Source organism: Staurois parvus, unplaced genomic scaffold (assembly GCF_062004578.1).
Source record: "Staurois parvus isolate SC_StPar_1 unplaced genomic scaffold, SC_StPar_1.0 ptg000338l, whole genome shotgun sequence".
Taxonomy (NCBI): Eukaryota; Metazoa; Chordata; class Amphibia; order Anura; family Ranidae; genus Staurois; species Staurois parvus.
The window spans coordinates 1,260,160-1,288,140 of NW_028318134.1; the positions used below are offsets into that span (position 1 = coordinate 1,260,160).

Consider the following 27,981-nt stretch of genomic DNA (forward strand, 5'->3'; position numbering starts at 1 on the left):
TGCAAACTTCTATGCCCACGTATCACGCTTTGTACTCTTTCTGCTTCAAACTTTAATAAATACAGATTGAACTAAAAACAAGACTTCACAGGCACTCACCCGAGCTATCGTTTTTTTGAGACTTTCCTTTTAGAACCAAAAACCACTGATCGAAAAGATGGGTATCTGTTCCCGGAAAAGGTGAATGTGGGACAAAAATGGGCCAACTGCAAAAACCGCAAATAAACATGTCTACAGCTGATAGATAAAGTGACATAATGTGTGTCTATTCTTCCTGAGAACGTGCACACTCCATGCAACTTTACTACTTAGCTTTACTGCTTAAAGTGTTAATAAACTCAGGACCCTGCATTCACTATATCTGGTCTCCCTGGACCCTGCATTCACTATATCTGGTCTCCCCGGACCCTGCATTCACTATATCCGGTCTCCCCGGACCCTGCATTCACTATATCCGCTCTCCCCGGACCCTGCATTCACTATATCCGGTCTCCCCGGACCCTGCATTCACTATATCCGCTCTCCCCGGACCCTGCATTCTCTATATCTGGTCTCCCCGGACCCCGCATTCACTATATCTGGTCTCCCCGGACCCTGCATTCACTATATCCGCTCTCCCCGACCCTGCATTCACTATATCTGGTCTCCCCAGACCCTGCAATCACTATATCTGGTCCCCTAGGACCCTGCATTCACTATATCTGGTCTCCCTGGACCCTGCATTCACTATATCTGGTCTCCCCGGACCCTGCAATCACTACATCTGGTCTCCCCGGATTATGCATTCACTATATGTGGTCTCCCCGGACCCTGCATTCACTATACGTGGTCTCCCCGGACCCTGCATTCACTATACCTGGTCTCCCGGACCCTGCATTCACTATATCTGGTCTCCCAGGACCCTGCATTCACTACATCTGGTCTCCCCGGATTATGCATTCACTATATGTGGTCTCCCCGGTCCCTGCATTCACTATATCTGGTCTCTCCGGACCCTGCATTCACTATATCCGCTCTACCCGGACCCTGCGTTCACTATATCCACTCTCCCTGCACCCTGCATTCACTATACCTGGTCTCCCCGGACCCTGCATTCACTATATCCGGTCTCCCCAGACCCTGCATTCACTATATCTGGTCTCCCCGGACCCTGCATTCACTATACCTGGTCTCCCCGGACCCTGCGTTCACTATATCTGGTCTCCCCGGACCCTGCATTCACTATACCTGGTCTCCCCGGACCCTGCATTCACTATATCTGGTCTCCCCGGATTATGCATTCCCTATATCCGGTCTCCCCGGTCCCTGCATGCACTATATCCGCTCTCCCTGGACCCTGCATTCACTATATCCGGTCTCCCTGGACCCTGCATTCATTATATCCGGTCTCCCCGGACCCTGCATTCACTATATCCGTTCTCCCTGGACCCTGCATTCACTATATCTGGTCTCCCAGGAGCCTGCATTCACTATATCCGGTCTCCCCGGACCCCGCATTCCATATATCTGCTCTCCCCGGACCCTGCATTTACTATATCTGCTCTCCCCGGACCCTGCATTCACTATATCTGGTCTCTCCGGACCCTGCATTCACTATACCTGGTCTCCCTGGACCCTGCATTCACTATATCTGGTCTCCCCGGACCCTGCATTCACTATACCTGGTCTCCCCGGACCCTGCATTCACTAAATCTGGTCTCCCCGGATTATGCATTCCCTATATCCGGTCTCCCCGGTCCCTGCATGCACTATATCTGCTCTCCCTGGACCCTGCATTCACTATAGCCGGTCTCCCTGGACCCTGCATTCATTATATCTGGTCTCCCAGGACCCTGCATTCACTATATCTGATCTCCCCGGACCCTGCATTCCATATATCTGCTCTCCCCGGACCCTGCATTCACTATATCTGCTCTCCCTGGACCCTGCATTCACTATATCTGGTCTCCCCGGACCCTGCATTCACTATATCTGGTCTCCCCGGACCCTGCATTCACTATATCCGCTCTCCCCGGACAATGCATTCACTATATCTGCTCTCCCTGGACCCTGCATTCACTATATCTGATCTCCCCGGACCCTGCATTCACTATATCCGCTCTCCCCAGACCCCGCATTCACTATATCTGGTCTCCCCGGACCCTGCATTCACTATATCCGCTCTCCCCAGACCCCGCATTCACTATATCTGGTCTCCCAGGACCTTGCATTCACTATATCTGGTCTCCCCGGACCCTGCATTCACTATATCTGGTCTCCCAGGACCTTGCATTCATTATATCCGGTCTCCCCGGACCCTGCATTCACTATATCCGCTCTCCCTGGACCCTGCATTCCTTATATCTGCTCTCCCCGGACCCTGCATTCACTATATCTGGTCTCCCTGGACCCTACATTCACTATATCTGCTCTCCCTGGACCCTGCATTCACTATATCTGGTCTCTCACAGTACACAGAATATGGAAATGCAATTATTTTAGTAAATTTAAACTGCTAAATCCCTTTTCTCATCAGCAGTATATTGCAGTTTTGTGACTATCAGGTTCCAGCTTGTAGGAGGAGTTTTCATTTTGCTCTAGGAGGATGCAGGACCCCTGACCCTCTGTCTGGAAAGTGCTGATTGGCCCTGTGCTGATCACATGCACCCTCTCAAAGAAAGAAAAACTCTCTAGCAACACACACCAAACTGAGCATGTGCAGCTTGCCCCCAATGCTCTGTACTATCAGCAGATAGATTGAGGACAATATAAGAAGGGGAGGATCAGAGAACACAGGATCAAACAGCCTTTTTACACAATGTCGAGGATTAACCCTTTAGGTTCCACAGTGAGTATAACAAGCATGCTTTACTGCATCTACAGACTGATTGTACTGTTGTGGGTTTAGTAACACTTTAAGCAGTATTAAACCCAAAAGCAAACATTTATTATATTGCAGTTTACAAATTCTTAGATGTGGTGGCTGCATTAGCTTTCTTGTTAGGTTTTCTTCCCTCTGTTTTCACCCGATGATTTGGCCGATAAAGTCTGCTGTTTTTCAACAAAACAAGTCGTCATGCAGAGGTAGCAGTTAGAGGGTTGAGATAAACCATTTACCACTGACAGGGGTGCTTACAATTAACAGCTTTTTTAATGTAAAACCTTTATCCCAAAAGTAACTGATTATAACGTGTTAACTGGAGTTCAGCTTCAATTTGTTAGCGTATCTAAATCTGCTAGTACAGACTAACAATGCAGCTGTCTGCTGTGCCTCATATGCTCCTTCATCCAAAGTGGGGCGCTCTAATACAGGAGGCGTATTACTGGCCAGATCACCTGATGAAAAAGAAAACAAATGCAGCCACTATATCCAATGATTGCAAGCTGCAATGTATTACATTTTTGGTTTCGGGTTTATCACCACTTTAGCCTCCAGAAGCTCACGTCCGGGTCTTGTACATATTCGCTTTACAACGTCTTTAACCCCTCGCCTACCCGGCACTTACACCCCTTCCTGCCTGCCGGGCACTTACACCCCTTCCTGCCTACCCGGCACTTACACCCCTTCCTGCCTACCCGGCACTTACACCCCTTCCTGCCTGCCGGGCACTTACACCTCTTCCTGCCTACCGGGCACTTACACCCCTTCCTGCACTTACACCCCTTCCTGCCTACCGGGCACTTACACCCCTTCCTGCACTTACACCCCTTCCTGCTTACCGGGCACTTACACCCCTTCCTGCCTACCGGGCACTTACACCCCTTCCTGCACTTACACCCCTTCCTGCCTACCGGGCACTTACACCCCTTCCTGCACTTACACCCCTTCCTGCCTACCGAGCACTTCTACCCTCTTTCTGCCTACTGGGCACTTACACTCCTTCCTGCCTACAGGGCACTTACACCCCTTCCTGCCTACCGGGCACTTCTACCCTCTTCCTGCCTACAGGGTACTTATACCCCCTTCCTGCCTACCGGGCACTTATACCCCCTTCCTGCCTACAGGGCACTTATACCCCCTTCCTGCCTACCGGGCACTTCTACCCCCTTCCTACCTACCGGGGACTTCTACCCCCTTCCTGCCTACCGGGCACTTATACCCCCTTCCTGCCTACAGGGCACTTACACCCCTTCCTGCCTACCGGGCACTTCTACCCTCTTCCTGCCTACCGGGCACTTCTACCCCCTTCCTGCCTACCGGGCACTTACACCCCTTCCTGCCTATCAGGCACTTACACCCCTTCCTGCCTACCGGGCACTTACACCCCTTCCTGCACTTACACCCCTTCCTGCCTACAGGGCACTTCTACCCTCTTCCTGCCTACCGGGCACTTCTACCCTCTTCCTGCCTACCGGGCACTTCTACCTCCTTCCTGCCTATCAGGCACTTCTACCCTCTTCCTGCCTACCGGGCACTTCTACCCCCTTCCTGCCTACCGGGCACTTACACCCCTTCCTGCACTTACACCCCTTCCTGCCTACAGGGCACTTCTACCTCCTTCCTGCCTATCAGGCACTTCTACCCTCTTCCTGCCTACCGGGCACTTCTACCCTCTTCCTGCCTACCGGGCACTTCTACCTCCTTCCTGCCTATCAGGCACTTCTACCCTCTTCCTGCCTACCGGGCACTTACACCCCTTCCTGCCTACAGGGCACTTATACCCCCTTCCTGCCTACCAGGCACTTACACCCCTTCCTGCCTACCGGGCACTTACACCCCTTCCTGCCTACCGGGCACTTACACCCCTTCCTGCACTTACACCCCTTCCTGCACTTACACCCCTTCCTGCCTACCGGGCACTTCTACCCCCTTCCTACCTACAGGGCACTTATACCCCTTCCTGCCTACCGGGTACTTACACCCCTTCCTGCCTACCGGGCACTTACACCCATTCCTGCCTACCAGGCACTTACACCCCTTCCTGCCTACCAGGCACTTACACCCCTTCCTGCCTACCGGGCACTTACACCCCTTCCTGCCTACCGGGCACTTACACCCCTTCCTGCCTACCGGGAACTTACACCCCTTCCTGCCTACAGGACACTTACACCCCTTCCTGCACTTACACCCCTTCCTGCACTTACACCCCTTCCTGCCTACCGGGCACTTCTACCCCTTCCTGTCCAGGCCAATTTTCAGCTTTCAGCGCTGTCGCACTTTGAATGACAATTGCGCGGTCATGCAACACTGTAATATGATATGTTTATCATTTTTTTTCACACAAATAGAGCTTTCTTTTGGTGGTATTTACTCTCCACTGTGTGTTTTATTTTTTGCGCTATAAACAAAAAAAGAGAAAAAAAATTGAAAAAAAAATGTTCTTTGTTTCTATTATAAAATTTTGCAAACAGGTAATTTTTCTCCATCACTGATGTGCGTTGATGAGGCTGCACTGATAGGCTGCACTGATGGGCACTGATAGGTGGCACTGATAGGCAGCGCTGATGAGGTGGCATATAGGCAGCACTGATGGGCACTGATAGGAGGCACTGATGATGCTGTACTGATAGGCAGCACTGATGGGCGGCACTGATAGGCAGCACTGATGATGCTGCACTGATGGGTGGCACTGATGGGAACAGGTGGGTGGCACTGATGGGCACAGGTGGGTGGCACTGATGGGCACAGGTGGGTGGCACTGATCATCAGTGCCCTGATGATCATTGCCGATCCCTTCATTGACAATTGCTGGTTCTTGGCAGTACTTTCCTCACACTCTGACATCACGAGGAAAGTGCCGCCAATAACCGGAAACTGTATTAACCTGGTGATCTGCTGTGTCATTGGACACAGCTGATCACATGGTAAAAGGCAGCTGTGATTGGTCGTTTACCATATCACATGATCAGCTGTGTCTGTAGGACACAGTGATCACCAGCAGCACCGGGTGCACACCGCTGGGGGCGCGTTCTAGAATGACGTCCATGGACATCATCCCAGAATCGCACAACCGCGCTGTAGCCATCCTTCGGCACCCCCTCAATGGCAAGCCAGGCTCATTTTTTCTTGAGCAGTGTGGAGCACAAGCTTTATGCGGATTGATTTGTTCACTTTTCTCTGTTGGTTGTCTAGGTCAACATGGTGGGCCCACTCACTGGCATCTGGGGGACCCCACAAGTGGAATATGGTAAGGATCGTGTAGGTTCCAAACGAGCTTCCACCACCCAAGTATATGAAGCCTTAGGCTGAGTCGCTGGGCATGATTTCAAGTACAAAGGCAAAACTTTTTATTTATTTTTGGATATGTACAGAGGGATTAGACCCCCTGTCAGTTTTTATTGCTGTCTGTGTCCCCCGTTAGGGAGATTCATCCTCGCTATGTGTCCTGTTAATTGTTATTGAGAGCAGGGGCGGACTGACAGATCATGGGGCCCCTGTGTCTTCACCTACACTCAAACCACACTCAAAAAAACCTTTGAAAGGTACCAGGGGCATCTCATGAGATGCCCCCTACTGACCCTGGGCCCTCGGGCAGTGCCCGAGTGCTCTAACGATCAGTTCGTAAAATGGAAAGAAAATCCCAAATTTTGGGTTGATCCTAAAACAGGAATAGAGAGGAAATCTAATGGGATTACTAGTTCCAGGAATTCACTCACTCTGGAGGGATTTCCTATCACTTCCTGTTTTGGCTACAGGACAGGAAGTGAAGGGAAGTATCCCCGATGGGACACAGATGAAAAAAAAAACTAGTTAGAACCTTTCCTTACTCTATCCAAAATGAAAAAAAATGTTTTGAATATAGTTTTACTTAAAACGTCAAAGATCCTGCAGAGCGTGGTGTGCAGGGAACATTGAGGGGAAATTGAACAGCTTTCTTGGAGCTCCGATGGCACCCGTAGCTCTGGGCCACGGCTTCTGGATGTGGACCTTAAATGAAGCACTGCCTGTAAATTTAGAGAGCAGTTGGCAGGCATTTATTGAAATCCATGCTGAGCTATAAACAGGTGCATTCAGTTCTTTAAAGCTTGTAAATTGCCTGTTATTCCAATGTTCACATTCTCAGCTTGTAATAAAAGCCCCCTCCCCCTCCCCCCAAATGACTTATACAGCTAGGTTAAAAAAAAGACACAAATCCATCTTGTTCAACCAACAGAAAAAATGAATTCATAAAAAACCTCCATATTCAGAACCCGATACACAGAAGAAGGCAACCCCCCCCCCCACTATATAAAGTGTGATCCAATTTGCTCCAATGGACAGGGGTGGACTGACCTTTCGAGCACTCGGGCACTGCCCGAGAGCCCGGGGTCAGTAGGGGGCCCCATGAGATGCCCCTGGTACCTTTTATTGGTGTTTTCATAGACATTTTGAGTGTGGGCGAGGACACGGGGGCCCCATGATCCCCTATTGCCCCATGAGTTGTCAGTCCGCCCCTGCCAGTGGGAGTAAAACAATTCCTTCCTGCACCCCCCTGCCCCCAGGAGACAATCAGGAGACAATTCCCTGGATCTCTATTGTGTTATTACTAATTACATGTCAGTATCCAGTTATTTTCAGTCATTTTAGGATGAATCCAGCTCTTTTTTTAAAAATAATCTACTGAGCTGACCAAAGCTAGTTCCTAAGGCAGTCTATTCCACATTTTCACAGCCTTGACTGCGAAGAAGCCTTTCATTGTGTGGAGGTTAAATCTCTTTTCCTCCAGATGTAAAGTGTGCCTCCTTGTCCTCTGTAATGACCTGAAAGTGAATAACTCCACCAAGTTCACTATAAGGACCATTTACAGTTGCAAGAAAAAGTATGTGAACCCCTTGGGATTACGTGGAGTTTTGCATGAATTGGGCATAAAATGTGCTCTGAATGTCATCTAAGTCACAACAATAGAAGAACACAGTCTGCTGAACATAATACTACACAAACATTAGACATTGCCATGGTTTAATTGCACATAACATGTAAACATTCACAGTGCAGGGAGGAAAAAGTATGTGAGGCCCTAGCTTAATGACTTCTCCCAGAGCTAATTGGAGCCAGGAGTGAGCCAACCTTGACTCCAATCAGTGTGATGATATTGGATGTGTTGCTGACAGCTGTCCTGCCCTTAAAAAACACACACCTGTTTTGGGTTTACTGGTTTCAAGAAGCACTGTCTGATGTGAACCATGCCTCGTAGAAAAGAGCTCTCAGAAGACCTACGATCAAGAATTGTTGACTTGCATGAAGCTGGAAAGGGTTACAAAAGTATCTCCAAAAGCCTTGATGTTCATGTGTCCACGGTAAGACAGACTGTCTACAAATGGAGAAAGTTTAGCACTGTTGCTACTCTCCCTAGGCGTGGTCGTCTTGTAAAAATGACTGCAAGAGCACAGCGCAGAATGCTGCATGAGGTAAAGAAGAATCCCAGAGTGTCAGCTAAAGACCTACAGAAATCTCTGGAACATGCTAACATTTTTGTTGACACATCTACAATAAGGAAAACATTAAACAAGAATGGAGTACATGGCAGGACACCAGGGAGGAAGCCATTGCTGTCCAAAAAGAATATTGCAGCACGTTTGAAGTTTGCAAAAGAGCACCTGGATGTTCCACAGCACTACTGGCAAAATATACTGTGGACAGATGAAACCAAGATTGAGTTGTTTGGGAAGAACACACAACACTATGTGTGGAGAAAAAAAGGCCCAGCACACCAACATCAAAACCTCATCCCCACTGTGAAACATGGCGGAGGGAGCATCATGGTTTGGGGGTGCTTTGCTGCCTCAGGGCCTGGACGGATTGTTGTCATTGATGGGAAAATGAATTCCAGAGTTTATCAAGACATTTTGCAGGAAAACGTACGACCATCTGTCCGCCAACTGAAGCTCCGCAGAGGATGGGTGATGCAACAGGACAATGACCCAAAGCATACAAGTAATTCAACAAAACAATGGCTGCAACAGCACAGAATACGCCTTCTGGAGTGGCCCAGTCAGAATCCTGACCTCAACCCGATTGAAATGCTGTGGCATGACCTTAAGAGAGCGATTCACACCAGACATCCCAAGAATATTGCTACACTGAAACAGTTTTGTGAAGAGGAGTGGTCCAAAATTACTCCAGAATGTTGTGCAGGTCTGATCTGCAACTACAGGAAACGTTTGGTTGAGGTTATTGCTGCCAAAGAAGGGTCAACCAGTTATTAAGTCCAAAGGTTCACATACTTTTTCCTCCCTGCACTGTGAATGTTTACATGTTATGTGCAATTAAACCATGGCAACATCTAATGTTTGTGTAGTATTATGTTCAGCAGACTGTGTTCTTCTATTGTTGTGACTTAGATGACGTTCAGAGCACATTTTATGCCCAATTCATGCAAAACTCCACGTAATCCCAAGGGGTTCACATACTTTTTCTTGCAACTGTATGTACACTGCTTAACCTTCCTAGTGGTCTGATTATGTCCATATTTCTGTGCTCAAAGCGGTACATTTTTTTGCATGGAAATATGTCGTTTTTTTATTGTAGGCCTGTAATTTTTAGGAATAACTCACTGAAATCTGTCCGAACAAGAGTCTAGTAAACATCCCGGGTATGATAAAATTTGAAACACAAAATCAAAAACTATAATTTAATAAATAATCATAAGAAATAATAATATAATAATAATAAATTTAATTCAATAATATAATCAAACCAAAAACACTGAAATTAGAAATATAGCGCCAAGTTCGCACATCGCTGAGCAAAGTCGCAGAATCGTTTTCAGTGTCTGATGAGGAATTTCCCCCACAAATCATTATCACTCAATTCTGCAAGTGGTTCTGATTTACTATCGCTGTTCTCTAGCCGGTCTAAAACCGCGTCTGACCTAAAGGGACGCTTTTTGGACGCCATGGACGTTTCTCAGTTTCCAGGCAGAAAGAACAGTAAAAATGCAGGCAGGGCGCCGGACAAAGCACTCGGGACAAAATGTATGTGAGATGGTTGGATACAGGAATGTTATACTATGTGATTTTAGTGTATTAGAAAATGTCAGTTTTTACAATCTTCAAATTTGCCGCCGGTTCTGGCCCCCATACGTCCCAATGCTCACAGGCACCGGAACACGGAAGCCGGATGCCGGCATCGGGAGGAGGCGATGGCCGGGGACGCTGCAGGGGGGACATATTGCGGGACCGCAGGACAAGGTAAGTGCTACAGGGAATCCCTGAGCAACGCTGCAGGGTATTCCCGAGTGTAGCTCGGGGGGCGGTTACCGCTTTGGTGCTGAAACTTTAGCTACACACGGGAATACCTCCAGGGGGGGTTAAAAAAATTAAAGGAAGACTTTGACTCATCAGATCTCAATGGGGAATAATCTGCTTCTGGATCTCTATACTGACATGGACTGGTGTCGGTTGGTGTCAGGCTCTCTCCGCCGGGGAGAGGGGGGCATCCGATTTTTGTGTTGCCTAGGGCAGCACAAAACCTAAATACATCACTGGGCACATATACAGCGTATACAGGTTTACCATCAAACTTTATTTTGTTGCAGATTCACCCATTTTAAGCTCCTGAAGAAGTAACAACATGTTGAGTCTTTATCCAGCTCCATCCTATGACAATATACCTCTGGTCCAATTCTAGAGATCATCTCAACCATCGGTGATCCGTGTCTGGTGCCTGTTAGGCAGGGGCGGGCTGACCATTTGGGAAATCGGGCAATGCCCGAGGGCCTAGGGTCAGTAGGTGGCCCCATGAGATGCCCCTGGTATGCCTTTTTGGGTGTGGTTTGAGTGTAGGCGAGGACACAGGGGCCCCATGATCTCCTATTGCCCAGGGGCCCCATGAGTTGTCAGTCCGCCCCTGCTGTTAGGTCATATGTTTAGTCTGTTGTGGTATGATCTCTACAATTAGGTGCAATTTGCTCATTTTATTGATAATTGTGGAGTGGGTCCTGGATTCCTCCTGGATAATTGTGGAACTTTTGTAGTAACACTTCAGTGTTTCCTTTTAAAAGCAAATCAATGTTTAAATATTGTTACTATGTGAAATTGTCAAATAAAAGTGTGGAAATTTTACACAAAACAAGATTTAAGTGCCAATAAAGTCCATATTTCATTTCAATTCCGTTGTTTAAGCTCTCTTATGATGTGGCACAGGCTATGAGTCTTTATCCATAGTACCACCCTATGGATACACCCTTTATTGTTCTATACTGATCTGGACGGGGTAATGTGTGAGGAACGTAAAGGACGCCCCATCGTTTGATGGGAATGAAAATGTTTGACCTACAGAGAACTGAATTCAAAGACACCCCGAAAATCAAAGTGAAAAAATGATGCAGCAGGCAAGTCCATTTTGCTGACATTTCATTGCAGCAACTCAGAATGGTCCTCAATAGTTTGTATGGCCCCCACGTGCTTGTATGCATGCCTGACAATGTCGGGGGAGGCTCCTAATGAGACCACGGATGGTGTCCTGGGGGATTTCCTCCCAGATCTGGACCAGGACATCAGTGAGCTCCTGGACAGTCTGAGGTGCCACCTGGCGGCAGCGGATGGAACAAAATATGACATCCCAGAGGTGTTCTATTGGATTTAGGTCAGGCGAGCGTGGGGGCCATTCAATGGTATCAATTTCTTCATTCTCCAGGAACTGCTTGCATACTCTCCCCACATGAGGCCAAGCATTGTCGTGCACCAGGAGGAACCCAGGACCCACTGCACCAGCATAGGGTCTGACAATGGGTCCAAGGATGTTATCGCGATAACTAATGGCAGTCAGGGTGCCATTGTCTAGCCTGTAGAGGTCTGTGTGTCCTTCCATGGATATGCCTCCCCAGACCATCACTGACCCACCACAAAAACGGTCATGCTGAACCATGTTACAGGCAGCAGAACGTTCTCCACGGCTTCTCCAGACCCTTTCATGTCTATCACATGTGCTCAGGGTGAACCTGCTCTCATCTGTGAAAAGCACAGGGTGCCAGTGGTGGACCTGCCAATTCTGGTGTTCAATGGCCAATGCCAATCGAGCTCTATGGTGCCGGGCAGTGAGCACAGGGCCCACTAGAGGACATCGGGCCCTCAAGCCACCCTCATGAAGTCTATTTCTGATTGTTTGGTCAGAGACATTCCCACCAGTGGCCTGCTGGAAGTCATTTTGTAGGTCTCTGGCAGAGCTCATCCTGTTCCTCCTTGCACAAAGGACCAGATACTGGTCCTGCTGATGGGTTAAGGACCTTCTATGACCCTGTCCAGCTCTCCTAGAGGAACTGCCTGTCTCCTGGAATCTCCTCCATGCTCTTGAGACTGTGTTGGGAGACACAGCAAACCTTCTGGCAATGGTACGTATTGATGTGCCATCCTGGAGGAGGTGGACTGCCTGTGCAACCTCTGTAGGGTCCAGGTATGGCCTCATGCTACTAGTAGTGACACTGACCCCAGCCAAATGCCAAACTAGTGAAAAACAGTTAGAATAGATGCGTAGGGAAAAAAATGTCAGTGGCATCCACTTGTAAAACCAATCCTGTTTTGGGGGTCATCTCATTGTTGCCTATCTAGTGCCCCTGTTGTTAATTTCATTAACACCAAAGCAGCTGAAACTGATTAACAACCCCCTCTGCTACTTACCTGACCAGATCAATATCCCAGGAGATTCATGGACTCCGATTAAAAAGTCTTCCTTTAATTTTGTTGAGCAGTGTATTTATACATGGTGATCATATCCACTCCCCCCTTATGTATTATACATGGAGATCATATCCCCCCTTATGTATTATACATGGAGATCATATCCCCCCCTTATGTATTATACATGGAGATCATATCCCCCTTATGTATTATACATGGAGATCATATCCCCCCTTATGTAATAAACATGGAGATCATATCCCCCTTATGTATTATACATGGTGATCATATCCCCCCCTTATGTATTATACATGGTGATCATATCCCCCTTATGTATTATACATGGAGATCATATCCCCCCTTATGTATTATACATGGTGATCATATCCCCCCTTATGTATTATACATGGAGATCATATCCCCCCCTTATGTATTATATATGGTGATCATATCCCCCCTTATGTATTATACATGGAGATCATATCCCCCCTTATGTATTATACATGGAGATCATATCCCCCCTTATGTATTATACATGGAGATCATATCCCCCCTTATGTATTATACATGGAGATCATATCCCCCTTATGTATTATACATGGAGATCATATCCCCCTTATGTATTATACATGGAGATCATATCCCCCTTATGTATTATACATGGAGATCATATCCCCCCCCTTATGTATTATACATGGAGATCATATCCCCCCTTATGTATTATACATGGAGATCATATCCCCCTTATGTAATATACATGGAGATCATATCCCCCTTATGTATTATACATGGAGATCATATCCCCCCTTATGTAATTTACATGGAGATCATATCCCCCTTATGTATTATACATGGAGATCATATCCCCCCCTTATGCATTATACATGGTGATCACATCCCCCCCTTATGTATTATACATGGAGATCATATCCCCCTTATGTATTATACATGGAGATCATATCCCCCCCCCTTATGTATTATACATGGAGATCATATCCCCCTTATGTATTATACATGGTGATCATATCCCCCTTATGTATTATACATGGAGATCATATCCCCCCTTATGTATTATACATGGAGATCATATCCCCCTTATGTATTATACATGGAGATTATATCCCCCCTTATGTATTATACATGGAGATCATATCCCCCCTTATGTATTATACATGGAGATCATATCCCCCCCTTATGTATTATACATGGAGATCATATCCCCCCCTTATGTATTATACATGGAGATCATATCCCCCCTTATGTATTATACATGGAGATCACATCCCTCCTTATGTATTATACATGGTGATCATATCCCCCCTTATGTATTATACATGGAGATCATATCCCCCCTTATGTATTATACATGGAGATCATATCCCCCCCTTATGTATTATACATGGAGATCATATCCCCCCTTATGTATTATACATGGAGATAATATCCCCCCTTATGTATTATACATGGAGATCATATCCCCCCTTATGTATTATACATGGAGATCATATCCCCCCTTATCTATTATACATGGAGATCACATCCCTCCTTATGTATTATATATGGAGATCATATCCCCCTTATGTATTATACATGGAGATCATATCCCCCCTTATGTATTATACATGGAGATCATATCCCCCCTTATGTATTATACATGGAGATCATATCCCCCCTTATGTATTATACATGGTGATCATATCCCCCTTATGTATTATACATGGAGATCATATCCCCCTTATGTATTATACATGGTGATCATATCCCCCCTTATGTATTATACATGGAGATCATATCCCCTTCTTATGTATTATACATGGAGATCATATACCCCCTTATGTATTATACATGGAGATCATATCCTCCCTTATGTATTATACATGGAGATCATATCCCCCTTATGTATTATACATGGAGATCATATCCCCCCTCATGTATTATACATGGAGATCATATCCCCCCTTATGTATTATACATGGAGATCATATCCCCCTTATGTATTATACATGGAGATCATATCCCCCCTTATGTATTATACATGGAGATCATATCCCCCCTTATGTATTATACATGGAGATCATATCCCCCCTTATGTATTATACATGGAGATCATATCCCCCCTTATGTATTATACATGGAGATCATATCCCCCCTTATGTATTATACATGGAGATCATATACCCCCCATAATCACCTTACTTAGCCTAAAAGGCGGGTAAGCTATGGTTGACCAGAAGATCTTGGAGCTTTAATAGGCCAAAACCCAAGATGGAGCTGCCCTTTATTCTACCAAATAGCCCATCCAAGCAAAAAATACTTCATATAACATCTCAAACTGAATTTTGCGCTTTGTTAAGGAACGTTCTGTAAAGACTTGAATGAGCAGATTTCCCCAAAATAATGTTCACATCAAAAATAATGCGCGCGGCTAGAGCATGATGTACAGAGCAGATCATCATATACAGTCATTACAACGCACGGACAAACTAAAGGCCATAGCTACAAAGAAACTAAACGTGGATAAAAGGCGAATACTAAAAGTCCACAAGCAAAAAGTAAACCGAACGTGATTGTCTTTAGCGGGAAACTCGACCCCGACCATTGTACTACTTACATTATTTATTAGGCCTGTACAGTGCAATGGTTTAATATTTGGTTTACGGCAATCTTTAGCTTACGGCACCCGCCTGAATCACAACGCAGGAATTCAATAATAATTCATTACAATTAAAATATAATTAAAATATGAAGTAAATATTATTTAATATAAATGAATCATAATTAAACTATGAATAAAAAAATAAAAATTATATATATATATACACTCTGTGTGTGTGTATGTATATAGATGATAGATAGATAGATGGATGGATGGATGGATGGATGGATAGATGGATAGATGGATAGATGGATAGATGGATAGATGGATAGATAGATAGATAGATATTTTTTTTTTCTATTTTATTTTGCTTACACTAATCAGCTCTTTGATATACCGGAGTTCACTTTTTAGATCCAAGACTGTCTTTACCCTTTTTTTAAAATATTCACCTTGTTCAGAGCGCCCGATTTTCACAATTTGCATTTTGCATTAAAGATTTAATTGTGCAACAGCATTAATATATAAAAAAAAGCTAAACAGATTTCTATATTATTTTATAATGATCTTTCACAATAAGAGACCTCAGCTGAGGCTCCTGACCAACAATGGGCAGCACATAATGTTTAGAACAGGTAAGACTTTCTGTGGACATACCACAGGAGATGGTCAGAGACTGAAGATACGTGTGGCTGGAGACTGGAGACATGCCGTAGGACACCAACTGTGACTGGAAACAGGAGACTGCTAGAGATCACTGGCATTGAAGTCCCTTTACAAATCAATGCTTCTTCTACTGGCTTCTGAGATTTGGGGGCCACACAAGTACCAACGTGCTACATGTGGTCCTTGGGCCCAGTGGTGTATTTAGGTTTTGTGCTGCCCTAGGCAACACAAACATTGGATGCCCCCCCCCCCCTTTACTGGCAGAGAGAGCCTGCCACCAACCAACACTAGACCCCCTCCCCGCTGCGGAGAGAGCCTGACAGTGACCAGCAACGCCCCTGCCCCATGTCCCCCCACTCAATAAACCCTTCCACTAACAGCCCACCTGGCGACAGAAGGAAAGACACTCACCTTCACAGCTCTGGCCATCCCCAGGACCATCAAGCTGCCTACAGCCTCTCTTGGATCCCACTTGGTCCCCATGTCCCTCCGTGCAGAGGGCAGTGCTGTCCTCCTAAAAAAATGCCACCCTAGGCAAATGCCTTGTGGTAAATATGCCCCTGCTTGGGCCGCAGGTTGAACACCATGGCTTTAAGGAGCCTGTAAGCATCAAAGACCTGAAGTCCAACACTTGTGATCTGAGTGGTCTGTAGGACATAGAGGAGGAAACATTCTGAGTGTGTACCCTGTATCTATAAGCATCAAAGACCTGAAGTCCAACACTTGTACAACACAGCCTCTCTTGGATCCCACCTGGTCCCCATGTCCCTCCTTCCAGGGGGCAGTGCCGCCCCCCTAAAAGAAATGCCACCCTAGGCAAATGCCTTGTGGTAAATACGCCCCTGCTTGGGCCGCAGGTTGAGCACCATGGCTTTAAGGAGCCTGTAAGCATCTGAGTGGTCTGTAGGACACAGAGGAGGAAACATTCTTAGTGTGTCCCATGTATCTATAGGTCAGGCTGGAAATTTTCATTTGATAGCTTACTGCCCACCCATGCCAGGCCTTAACAAAATTGGCGCTGGGATCGTAGCCAGAACATGCATATTTATGTTGGAGGCAAAATAAATTTTTAGTGGTTCAGTAACTTCCTAACCTCTGACTGACTTTTCATGTGGTCATTGCCCCCTTAACTCTTTTTTCTGGGGACAACTCTAGAAGTTTGGATTTCCCCTTACTTTCTTTTTCGGTGATAATGGTAACTAGGCCACAGATGGCACTAAAATTTGGTCTAACCCTTCCCTACTCTATCAAAAAAAAAAAAAAAGATTTGCCTAGAGATACACCTTAAGTAAGATGGTCGATAAAGCGAAAATGATTAGCCGCAATATATCATGAAAAGAAACAAAAGTAATAAAGACGAGAAAGGCAACTGTGTATTATAAACAAAAAAAAAAAAGTCTCTCATTATTTATATTTTTAGTTCTTATCTTTGATGTTCTAGTATCTTCTTTTCCTTAATGTCTCCTTTGTTGATGATGAGGTTCTAGACAATTATCAGTTGCAACATAAAGGTGACAAACGACGCAAGGTAAGTGGAGAACAGGAAATTAGACCTTTTCAATGGTAGTAACGTAGAACACAAATGTTATATCATCAAATTTTCTTAAAGATAAATCTAGACTTTTAATACAGATTACCCAGAATAACGGTGCAATGATAGCGGGGGCTGTGTCTTACCTGTCCTGCAGCGCTGGTCCTGGTCTCACCAGTCAAGCCGTGCAGGGATTGTGTAATGACAAATGTGTCACTGTGTAGAGTGTAGAAACGTCAGGAAATTGGTTTAGCACCTTCTTTTGCAGACTCCTGTTTCAGTTACGCCTCCTGACACCCACAGCTCCCATATGCACCAGCAAGATCACAGATAAAATGCCTGTCATCAAATAAAAAGTCTGTTGCACTGAAGAAGTTATCAGGCAAGGTGGTTGCTTTCAGGGTGACGAATCTGAGACCTGATGACTGAAGTTCTTCCTGTGTTCCAAACAAAGCTGGAAGTCAATTTCTGCATTCAAGTTTTACTGGCAGAATTCCCTATATCAATGTAACACTACCCCAGAGGACATGCTGGGTCCTCTTGCTCTGCTGTAGTTGAGTCTAGTTGGGTCCTTTAGTTGCTCTAGTTGGTTCTAGCTGGGTTCTCCTGCTCTTACATAGTTGCTTTGTTTGGGCCCTCCTGCCCTGCTCTAGTTGGGTCTAGTTGGGTTCTCTAGTGGCTCTAGTTGGGTTATCCTGCCCTACTCTAGTTGCTTTGTTTGGGTCCTCCTGCCCTGCTCTACTTGGGTCTAGTTGGGTTCTCTAGTGGCTCTAGTTGGGTCTAGTTTAGTCCTCCTGCCCTGCTCTAGTTGCTTTGTTTGGGTCCTCCTGCCCTGCTGTACTTCGGTCTAGTTGGGTGCTCTAGTTGCTCTATGTGAGTCTTCCTGCCCTGCTCTAGTTGGGTTCTCTAGTTGCTCTAGTTAGGTCTTCCTGCCCTGCTCTAGTTGCTTTGTTTGGGTCCTCCTGCCCTGCTCTAGTTGAGTGCTCTAGTTGCTCTAAGTGGGTCTTCCTGCCCTGTTCTAGTTGGGTCCTCTAGTTTCTCTAGTTGGTTCCTCCTGCCCTGCTCTAGTTGCTTTGTTTGGGTCCTCCTGCCCTGCTCTACTTGGGTCTATTTGGGTTTTCTAGTGGCTCTAGTTGGGTATAGTTTGGTCCTTCTTCCCTGCTCTAGTTGCTTTGTTTGGGTCCTCCTGCCCTGCTCTACTTGGGTCTATTTGGGTTTTCTAGTGGCTCTAGTTGGGTATAGTTTGGTCCTTCTGCCCTGCTCTAGTTGCTTTGTTTGGGTCCTCCTGCCCTGCTCTACTTGGGTCTAGTTGGGTGCTCGAGTTGCTCTAAGTGAGTCTTCCTGCCCTGCTCTAGTTGGGTTCTCTAGTTGCTCTAGTGGTATTCCTGCCCTGCTCTAGTTGCTTTGTTTGGGTCCTCCTGCCCTGCTCTAGTTGGGTGCTCTAGTTGCTCTAAGTGGGTCTTCCTGCCCTGATCTAGTTGGGTCCTCTAGTTTCTCTAGTTAGTTCCTCCTGCCCTGCTCTAGTTGCTTTGTTTGGGTTCTCCTACCTTGCTCTATTTGGGTCTAGTTGGTTCTCTAGTTGCTCTAGTTGGGTCATCCAGCCCTGCTCTACTTGCTTTGTTTGGGTCCTCTTGTCCTGCTCTAGTTGGGTCCTCTAGTTGCTCTAGTTGATTCTTCTGCCCTGCTGTAGTTGCTTTCTTTGGGTCCTCCTGCCCTGCTGTAGTTGGGTTTAGTTGGGTTCTCCTGCCCTGCTCTAGTTGCTTTGTTTGGGTTCTCCTACCCTGCTCTAGTTAGTTCTAGTTGGGTCCTCTAGTTGCTCTAATTGGGTCCTCCTGCCCTGCTCTAGTTACTTTGTTTGGATCCTCCTACCCTGCTCTAGTTGGGTCTACTTAATTCTTTAATTGCTGTAGTTGGGTCTAGTTGGGTTCTCCTGCCCTGCTCTAGTTGCTTTGTTTGGGTCCTCTTATCCTGCTCTAGTTGGGTCATTCAGCCCTGCTCTACTTGCTTTGTTTGGGTCCTCCTGTCCTGCTCTAGTTGGGTCCTCTAGTTGCTTTAGTTGATACTTCTGCCCTGCTCTAGTTGCTTTCTTTGGGTCCTCCTGCCCTGCTGTAGTTGGGTCTAGTTGGGTTCTCCTGCCCTGCTCTAGTTGCTTTGTTTGGGTCCTCCTACCCTGCTCTAGTTAGTTCTAGTTGGGTCCTCTAGTTGCTCTAATTGGGTCCTCCTGCCCTGCTCTAGTTACTTTGTTTGGATCCTCCTACCCTGCTCTAGTTGGGTCTGCTTAATTCTTTAATTGCTGTAGTTGGGTCTAGTTGGGTCTAGTTGGGTCCTCCTGACCTGCTCTAGTTGCTTTGTTTGGGTTCTCCTGCCCTGCTCTAGTTGCATCTAGTTGGGACCTCTAGTTGGTTCCTCCTGTCCTGCGCTAGTTGCTTTGTTTGGGCCCTCCTGCCCTGCTCTAGTTTGGTGCTCTAGTTGCTCTAAGTGGGTCTTCCTGCCCTGATCTAGTTGGGTCCTCTAGTTTCTCTAGTTAGTTCCTCCTGCCCTGCTCTAGTTGCTTTGTTTGGGTTCTCCTACCCTGCTCTATTTGGGTCTAGTTGGGTCATCCAGCCCTGCTCTACTTGCTTTGTTTGGGTCCTCCTGTCCTGCTCTAGTTGGGTCCTCTAGTTGCTCTAGTTGATTCTTCTGCCCTGCTCTAGTTGCTTTCTTTGGGTCCTCCTGCCCTGCTGTAGTTGGGTCTAGTTGGGTTCTCCTGCCCTGCTCTAGTTGCTTTGTTTGGGTCCTCCTATCCTGCTCTAGTTGGGTCTAGTTAATTCTTTAGTTGCTGTAGTTGGATCTAGTTGGGTCCTTCTGCCCTGTTTTATTTGCTTTGTTTGGGTTCTCCTGTATTGCTCTAGTTCAGTGGTTCTTAACCTTGTTGGAGGTACTGAACCCCACCAGTTTCATATGCGCATTCACCGAACCCTTCTTAATTGGAAAAATAAAATATGATTTTTAAAATTCAAAACATAGGTATATATTTAGGTATATATTTATACATAGGTGCACAAAATGAACAAAACCGTTAAGAACAAAGAACAAAACCATTAAAACATGATTTTCACACAAAAACAAAAACATAATAATGAATATTTACTGCACGAATCATATGAGTCGGGTGTGGGTCTTCACCTCCGCCGAACCCGCGAGACTGACTCACTGAACCCCTGGGGTTCGATCGAACCCAGGTTAAGAACCACTGTTTTATAGTAATTCATCCCCCATAGTAATTCATCCCCCATATAGTAATTCATCCCCCATAGTAATGCATCCCCCATAGTAATTCATCCCCCATATAGTAATTCATCCCCCATATAGTAATTCATCCCCCATAGTAATGCATCCCCCATAGTAATGCATCCCCCCTATAGTAATTCATTCCCCATAGTAATTCATCCCCCATATAGTAATTCATCCCCCATAGTAATTCATCCCCCATATAGTAATTCATCCCCCATAGTAATTCATCCCTCATAGTAATTCATCCCCCATATAGTAATTCATCCCCCATAGTAATTCATTCCCCATAGTAATTCATCCCCCATATAGTAATTCATTCCCCATATAGTAATTCATCCCCCATAGTAATACATCCCCCATATAGTAATTCATCCCCCATATAGTAATTCATCCCCCATAGTAATTCATCCCCCATAGTAATTCATCCCACATATAGTAATTCATCCCCCATATAGTAATTCATCCCCCCTATAGTAATTCATCCCCCATAGTAATTCATCCCCCATATAGTAAATCATCCCCCATAGTAATTCATCCCCCCATAGTAATTCATCCCTCATATTAATTCATCCCCCATAGTAATTCATCCCCCATATTAATTCATCCCCCATATAGTAATTCATCCCCCATATAGTAATTCATCCCCCATATAGTAATTCATCCCCCATAGTAATTCATCCCCCATATTAATTCATCCCTCATATAGTAGTAGTAAGTAAGTAGCAAGTAGTAAGCCAAGTCCCCCCTGTGTCAATTCACTTACCTTTGCTCCGCGCGTTCCTCTCGCCGTGTTCCCGCGCCGTTCCGGTCTTCAGGGCGGACTGTGAGAGGAGCCTAGCTCCTCTCACGTTCGTCACGCTGCCCCGCCTACACACATCCTGACAGCCAATCACTGGCTATCAGGATGTGAGTGGCAGTGAGACTGGCCAATCATTGCATTTGAGCGCGCTGCCCTGGCTGTTTTTTTTTTTGGATCTTGCTGCAGAGTCCCTGCCGCCCGAGAGGAGGGAGGGGAGCGGGCGCCCGGCACACAAGAGCCACATTAAAGCGTGTAAAGAGCCGCATGTGGCTCGCGAGCCGCGGCTTGCCGACCACTGGGCTAAGCGATGTTGCGTGACCACCTGCAGCCAATGATGGACAAGCGGGGCATGTCATCACGAATCATATGAGTCGGGTGTGGGTCTTCACCTCCGCCGAACCCGCGAGACTGACTCACCGAACCCCTGGGGTTCGATCGAACGCAGGTTAAGAACCACTGCTCTAGTTGGTTCTAGTTGGGTCCTCTAGTTGCTCTAAATGGGTCTTCCTGCCCTGCTCTGGTTACTTTGTTTGGATCCCCCTAGTTGGATCTAGTTGGGTCCTTCTGCCCTGTTTTATTTGCTTTGTTTGGGTTCTCCTGTATTGCTCTAGTTCAGTGGTTCTTAACCTTGTTGGAGGTACTGAACCCCACCAGTTTCATATGCGCATTCACCGAACCCTTCTTAATTGGAAAAATAAAATATGATTTTTAAAATTCAAAACATAGGTATATATTTAGGTATATATTTATACATAGGTGCACAAAATGAACAAAACCGTTAAGAACAAAGAACAAAACCATTAAAACATGATTTTCACACAAAAACAAAAACATAATAATGAATATTTACTGCACGAATCATATGAGTCGGGTGTGGGTCTTCACCTCCGCCGAACCCGCGAGACTGACTCACTGAACCCCTGGGGTTCGATCGAACCCAGGTTAAGAACCACTGTTTTATAGTAATTCATCCCCCATAGTAATTCATCCCCCATATAGTAATTCATCCCCCATAGTAATGCATCCCCCATAGTAATTCATCCCCCATATAGTAATTCATCCCCCATATAGTAATTCATCCCCCATAGTAATGCATCCCCCATAGTAATGCATCCCCCCTATAGTAATTCATTCCCCATAGTAATTCATCCCCCATATAGTAATTCATCCCCCATAGTAATTCATCCCCCATATAGTAATTCATCCCCCATAGTAATTCATCCCTCATAGTAATTCATCCCCCATATAGTAATTCATCCCCCATAGTAATTCATTCCCCATAGTAATTCATCCCCCATATAGTAATTCATTCCCCATATAGTAATTCATCCCCCATAGTAATACATCCCCCATATAGTAATTCATCCCCCATATAGTAATTCATCCCCCATAGTAATTCATCCCCCATAGTAATTCATCCCACATATAGTAATTCATCCCCCATATAGTAATTCATCCCCCCTATAGTAATTCATCCCCCATAGTAATTCATCCCCCATATAGTAAATCATCCCCCATAGTAATTCATCCCCCCATAGTAATTCATCCCTCATATTAATTCATCCCCCATAGTAATTCATCCCCCATATTAATTCATCCCCCATATAGTAATTCATCCCCCATATAGTAATTCATCCCCCATATAGTAATTCATCCCCCATAGTAATTCATCCCCCATATTAATTCATCCCTCATATAGTAGTAGTAAGTAAGTAGCAAGTAGTAAGCCAAGTCCCCCCTGTGTCAATTCACTTACCTTTGCTCCGCGCGTTCCTCTCGCCGTGTTCCCGCGCCGTTCCGGTCTTCAGGGCGGACTGTGAGAGGAGCCTAGCTCCTCTCACGTTCGTCACGCTGCCCCGCCTACACACATCCTGACAGCCAATCACTGGCTATCAGGATGTGAGTGGCAGTGAGACTGGCCAATCATTGCATTTGAGCGCGCTGCCCTGGCTGTTTTTTTTTTTGGATCTTGCTGCAGAGTCCCTGCCGCCCGAGAGGAGGGAGGGGAGCGGGCGCCCGGCACACAAGAGCCACATTAAAGCGTGTAAAGAGCCGCATGTGGCTCGCGAGCCGCGGCTTGCCGACCACTGGGCTAAGCGATGTTGCGTGACCACCTGCAGCCAATGATGGACAAGCGGGGCATGTCATCTTGAATCATATGAGTCGGGTGTGGGTCTTCACCTCCGCCGAACCCGCGAGACTGACTCACCGAACCCCTGGGGTTCGATCGAACGCAGGTTAAGAACCACTGCTCTAGTTGGTTCTAGTTGGGTCCTCTAGTTGCTCTAAATGGGTCTTCCTGCCCTGCTCTGGTTACTTTGTTTGGATCCTCCTACCCTGCTCTAGTTGGTCTACTTAATTCTTTAATTGCTGTAGTTGAGTCTAGTTGGGTCCTCTTGCCCTGCTCTAGTTGCTTTGTTTAGGTTCTCCTGCCCTGATCTAATGATGACCTGTCCTGGTACCTGAAGAAAAACTGACACATCTGGAACTGTTGGAATGGCTTTATTAAGAATAGAAGCCCTCAAAGGGCAAATCCTTTGGCAGGTAAAACAGTATATATAGCATTGCGGGTTAGACATGAGAAGAATGAAAACATTTCTTTCGGATCGATTTGTTAAGTAACCTTTTTTGCTTTGTTGCATTTGTAACGAAATTCATTTCATTTAGTTTCATGTATTCGTTATCCAATTCTTTCCAATGGGTTTGAATCGTATTCGACCCAAATTCAGATCCAAAATATCAAATCGATCTGAATATATTGTGAAGAATAGCAGGCTCTATTCTATTTGAAATTCGAAGTTCGTAAGATGGTTATATTCTCTCTATTTTATTCTATTCTATTCTCATCTGTTCTATTTTTTTCTTTTCTATTCTATTTTATTCTTTTCTATTTCTTTTTTTTTATTTTCTATTCTATTCCATTTTTTTCTATTCTATTCTTTTCTTTTCTATTCCTTTATTTTCTATTCTATTTATGTCTATTCTGTTCTATTAATTTCTATTCTATTCTGTTCTTTTTTATTCTTTTATTTTCTATTCCTTTATTTTCTATTCTATTTATTTCTATTCTTTTATTTTTTATTTTATTCTATTCCCTTCTGTTTTACTCTATTCTATTTTGTTCTTTTCAAAATTCTAATTTTGAAAGAAGGCTATATTCTTTCTATTTTAGTATATTCTATTATTTTCTATTTTATTCTATTCTATTCTTCATTGAATACTGTATGTTTTACAGCAGACAGTAAACTATATTGTTTTTTTATTTTAAAAATTTGGTCTTTTTTCATTTATAGCGTAAAAAAATTAAAAACCCAGTAGTGATTAAGTACCACCAAAAAAAACTCTATTTGTGTGAAAAAACAATTATATAAATATCATTTGGGTACAGCATTGCATGACCGAGCAATTACCAGTTAAAGTAGCGCAGTGGTGAATAGCAAACAAATGACCTGGTCATGAAGGGGGTTAGACCCCGTTCACACTTGAGCGTTTCTGAGCGTCCAGTGTCGAAAAACGCTCAACAAGTAAAATCCATTGAGCGTTTTGTCGCCTGTAGCAAATCGCCTGTCGCTCAAAAAAAGGACTTTTCAGGCAGATCTGAGCACTTGTCTCCATAAACTGGAGTTTGCATGTTCTCTCTGTGACTGCGTAGGTTTCCTCCAGGTACTCCAGTTTCCTCCCAAACTCCAAAGACATGCTGCTAGGTGAATTGGCTCCTGTCTAAATTGGCCCTAGTATGTATGAATGTGAGTTAGGGACCTTAGATTGTACGCTCCTCGGGGGCGGGGACTGATGTGAATGTACAATATATATGTAAAGCGCTGCGTAAATTGATGGCGCTATATAAGTACCTGAAATAAATAATAACTTCCCCCCCCAGCCCAGTAACAGAAGGTTCTTCCCTCTGTATGGACCTGGAAATGGGGGTAAAGAATGCATTGCACGGCGCGGTTGCAACGCTCTGCAGGTTTGAATGCAAAAAACGCTCTTTTTTTGATGCTATCATTGTTGGCGCATTTATGCCTGTTTTTGATCATGGTGGACTGCGCCTTTAACGCATAAAGCTCTCGGCCAGCAGAAAAGGTGCAACAGGCTTGCGGCATCATCACATCATATGCTATATTTCACCTTCGAATCCCTCCACTGTCGGAGGAACACGGTCACCTCTTTACGTTGGGTGGGGGGGGGGGGGGCAGTGATGGATCCCGGCAGTGTAGGTGTGCGGAATGCTGAGTGTATGATCTCTCACGTACAGTAACAGTAGGATGTGGTTGCGGCTGACATGAAATGCTGAAACCGAAGCGTGATACAGTCCCACACCATTCCCCTCTCCAGCAACAACTGCTGCACCGTGCAAGCTGGGTCACAGCAAGGGAAAATGAATGATTAAATAATACTAGCCTAGACACATGGCTGTAATTTATCACCTGAGAGCATTGCAGCTGTGATTGCTGCGTCCTGGGTGCATCAGGTCCGTACATATGTAAAAACCTGCAGTCACCGGGCTAGAGAAAATGTGATTGGACTAAAGAGAGGTGTGACGTCATTGCGCTATTGTGTCCAGCTGCTCTCCTCTAGCCTAGACACACGGCTGTAATTTATCACCTGAGAGCACTGCAGCTGTGATTGCTGCGTCCTGGGTGCATCAGGTCCATACATACAGTGGGGCAAAAAAGTATTTAGTCAGCCACCAATTGTACAAGTTCTCCCACTTACAAAGATGAGAGAGGCCTGTAATTGGCATCATAGGGAGACCTCAACTATAAGAGACAAAATGAGAAAAAAAATCCAGACAATCACATTGGCTGATTTGGAAAGAATTTATTTGCAAATTAAGGTGGAAAATAAGTATTTGGTCAATATGAAAAGTTCATCTCAATACTTTGTTATATATCCTTTGTTGGCAATGACAGAGGTCAGACGTTTCCTGGAAGTCTTCACAAGGTTGGCACACACGTTTGCTGGTATGTTGGCCCATCCTCCATGCAGATCTCCTCTAGAGCAGTGATGTTTTGGGGCTGTCACTGGGCAACATGGACTTTCAACTCCCTCCAAAGGTTTTCTATGGGATTGAGATCTGGAGACTGGCTAGGCCACTCCAGGACCTTGAAATGCTTCTTACGAAGCCACTCCTTCGTTGCCCGGGCGGTATGTTTGGGATCATTGTCATGTTGGAAGACCCAGCCACGTTTCATCTTCAATGCCCTTGCTGATGGAAGGAGGTTTGCACTCAAAATCTCACGATACATGGCCCCATTCATTCTGTCCTGTACATGGATCAGTCGTCCTGGTCCCTTTGTGGAGAAACAGCCCCAAAGCATGATGTTGCCACCCCCATGCTTCACAGTAGGTATGGTGTTCTTTGGATGCAACTCAGCATTCTCTCTCCTCCAAACACAACGAGTTGTGTTTCTACCAAACAGTTCTATTTTGGTTTCATCTGACCATATGACATTCTCCCAATCCTCTTCTGGATCATCCAAATGCTCTCTAGCAAACTTCAGATGGGCCCCGGACATGTACTGGCTTAAGCAGGGGGACACGTCTGGCACTGCAGGATCTGAGTCCCTGGCGGCGTAGTGTGTTACTGATGGTAGCCTTTGTTACGTTGGTCCCAGCTCTCTGCAGGTCATTCACTAGGTCCCCCCGTGTGGTCCTGGGATTTTTGCTCACCGTTCTTGTGATCATTTTGACCCCACGGAGTGAGATCTTACGTGGAGCCCCAGATCGAGGGAGATTATCAGTGGTCTTGTATGTCTTCCATTTTCTAATTATTGCTCCCACAGTTGATTTGTTCACACCAAGCTGCTTGCCTATTGCAGATTCAGTCTTCCCAGCCTGGGGCAGGTCTACAATTTTGTTTCTGGTGTCCTTCGACAGCTCTTTGGTCTTCACCATAGTGGAGTTTGGAGTGTGACTGTTTGAGGTTGTGGCCAGGTGTCTTTTATACTGATAACAAGTTCAAAGAGGTGCCATTGATACAGGTAATGAGTGCAGGACAGAGGAGCCTCCTAAAGAAGAAGGTCCAGATCTGTGAGAGCCAGAAATCTTGCTTGTTTGTAGGTGACCAAATACTTATTATCCACCATAATTTGCAAATAAATTCTTTCCAGATCAGCCAATGGGATTGTCTGGATTTGTTTTCTCATTTTGTCTCTCATAGTTGAGGTCTCCCTATGATGCCAATTACAGGCCTCTCTCATCTTTGTAAGTAGGAGAACTTGCACAATTGGTGGCTGACTAAATACTTTTTTGCCCCCCTGTATGTAAAAATATGCAGCCATCGGGCTAGAGGAAATGTGATTGGACTAAAGAGAGGTGTGACGTCATTGCGCTTCTGTGTCCAGCTGCTCTCCTCTAGCCTAGACACATGGCTATAATTTATCACCTGAGAGCATTGCAGCTGCGATTGCTGCGTCCTGGGTGCATCAGGTCTGTATATATGTAAAAACCTGCAGTCACGGGGCTAGAGGAAATGTGATTGGACTAAAGAGAGGTGTGACGTCATTGCGCTTCTGTGTCCAGCTGCTCTCCTCTAGCCTAGACACACGGCTGTAATGTATCATCTGAGGACATACTCAGGGATAATTAAAAGTAGCA

At 45.5% G+C, this 27,981-nt stretch overlaps 1 protein-coding gene across 1 annotated transcript in view; it reads right to left on the bottom strand.

Annotated features, from left to right (window-relative positions):
• LOC149457036 (uncharacterized) overlaps positions 1-17,516 on the bottom strand; it is an 84,335-nt gene extending 66,819 nt beyond the window's left edge. The window contains exon 1 of the mRNA XM_089684149.1: positions 17,456-17,516. The gene's annotated coding sequence lies outside the window, so the exon portion shown is untranslated. The remainder of the gene's footprint in view (positions 1-17,455) is intronic.
• Positions 17,517-27,981: the final 10,465 nt, after the last annotated feature.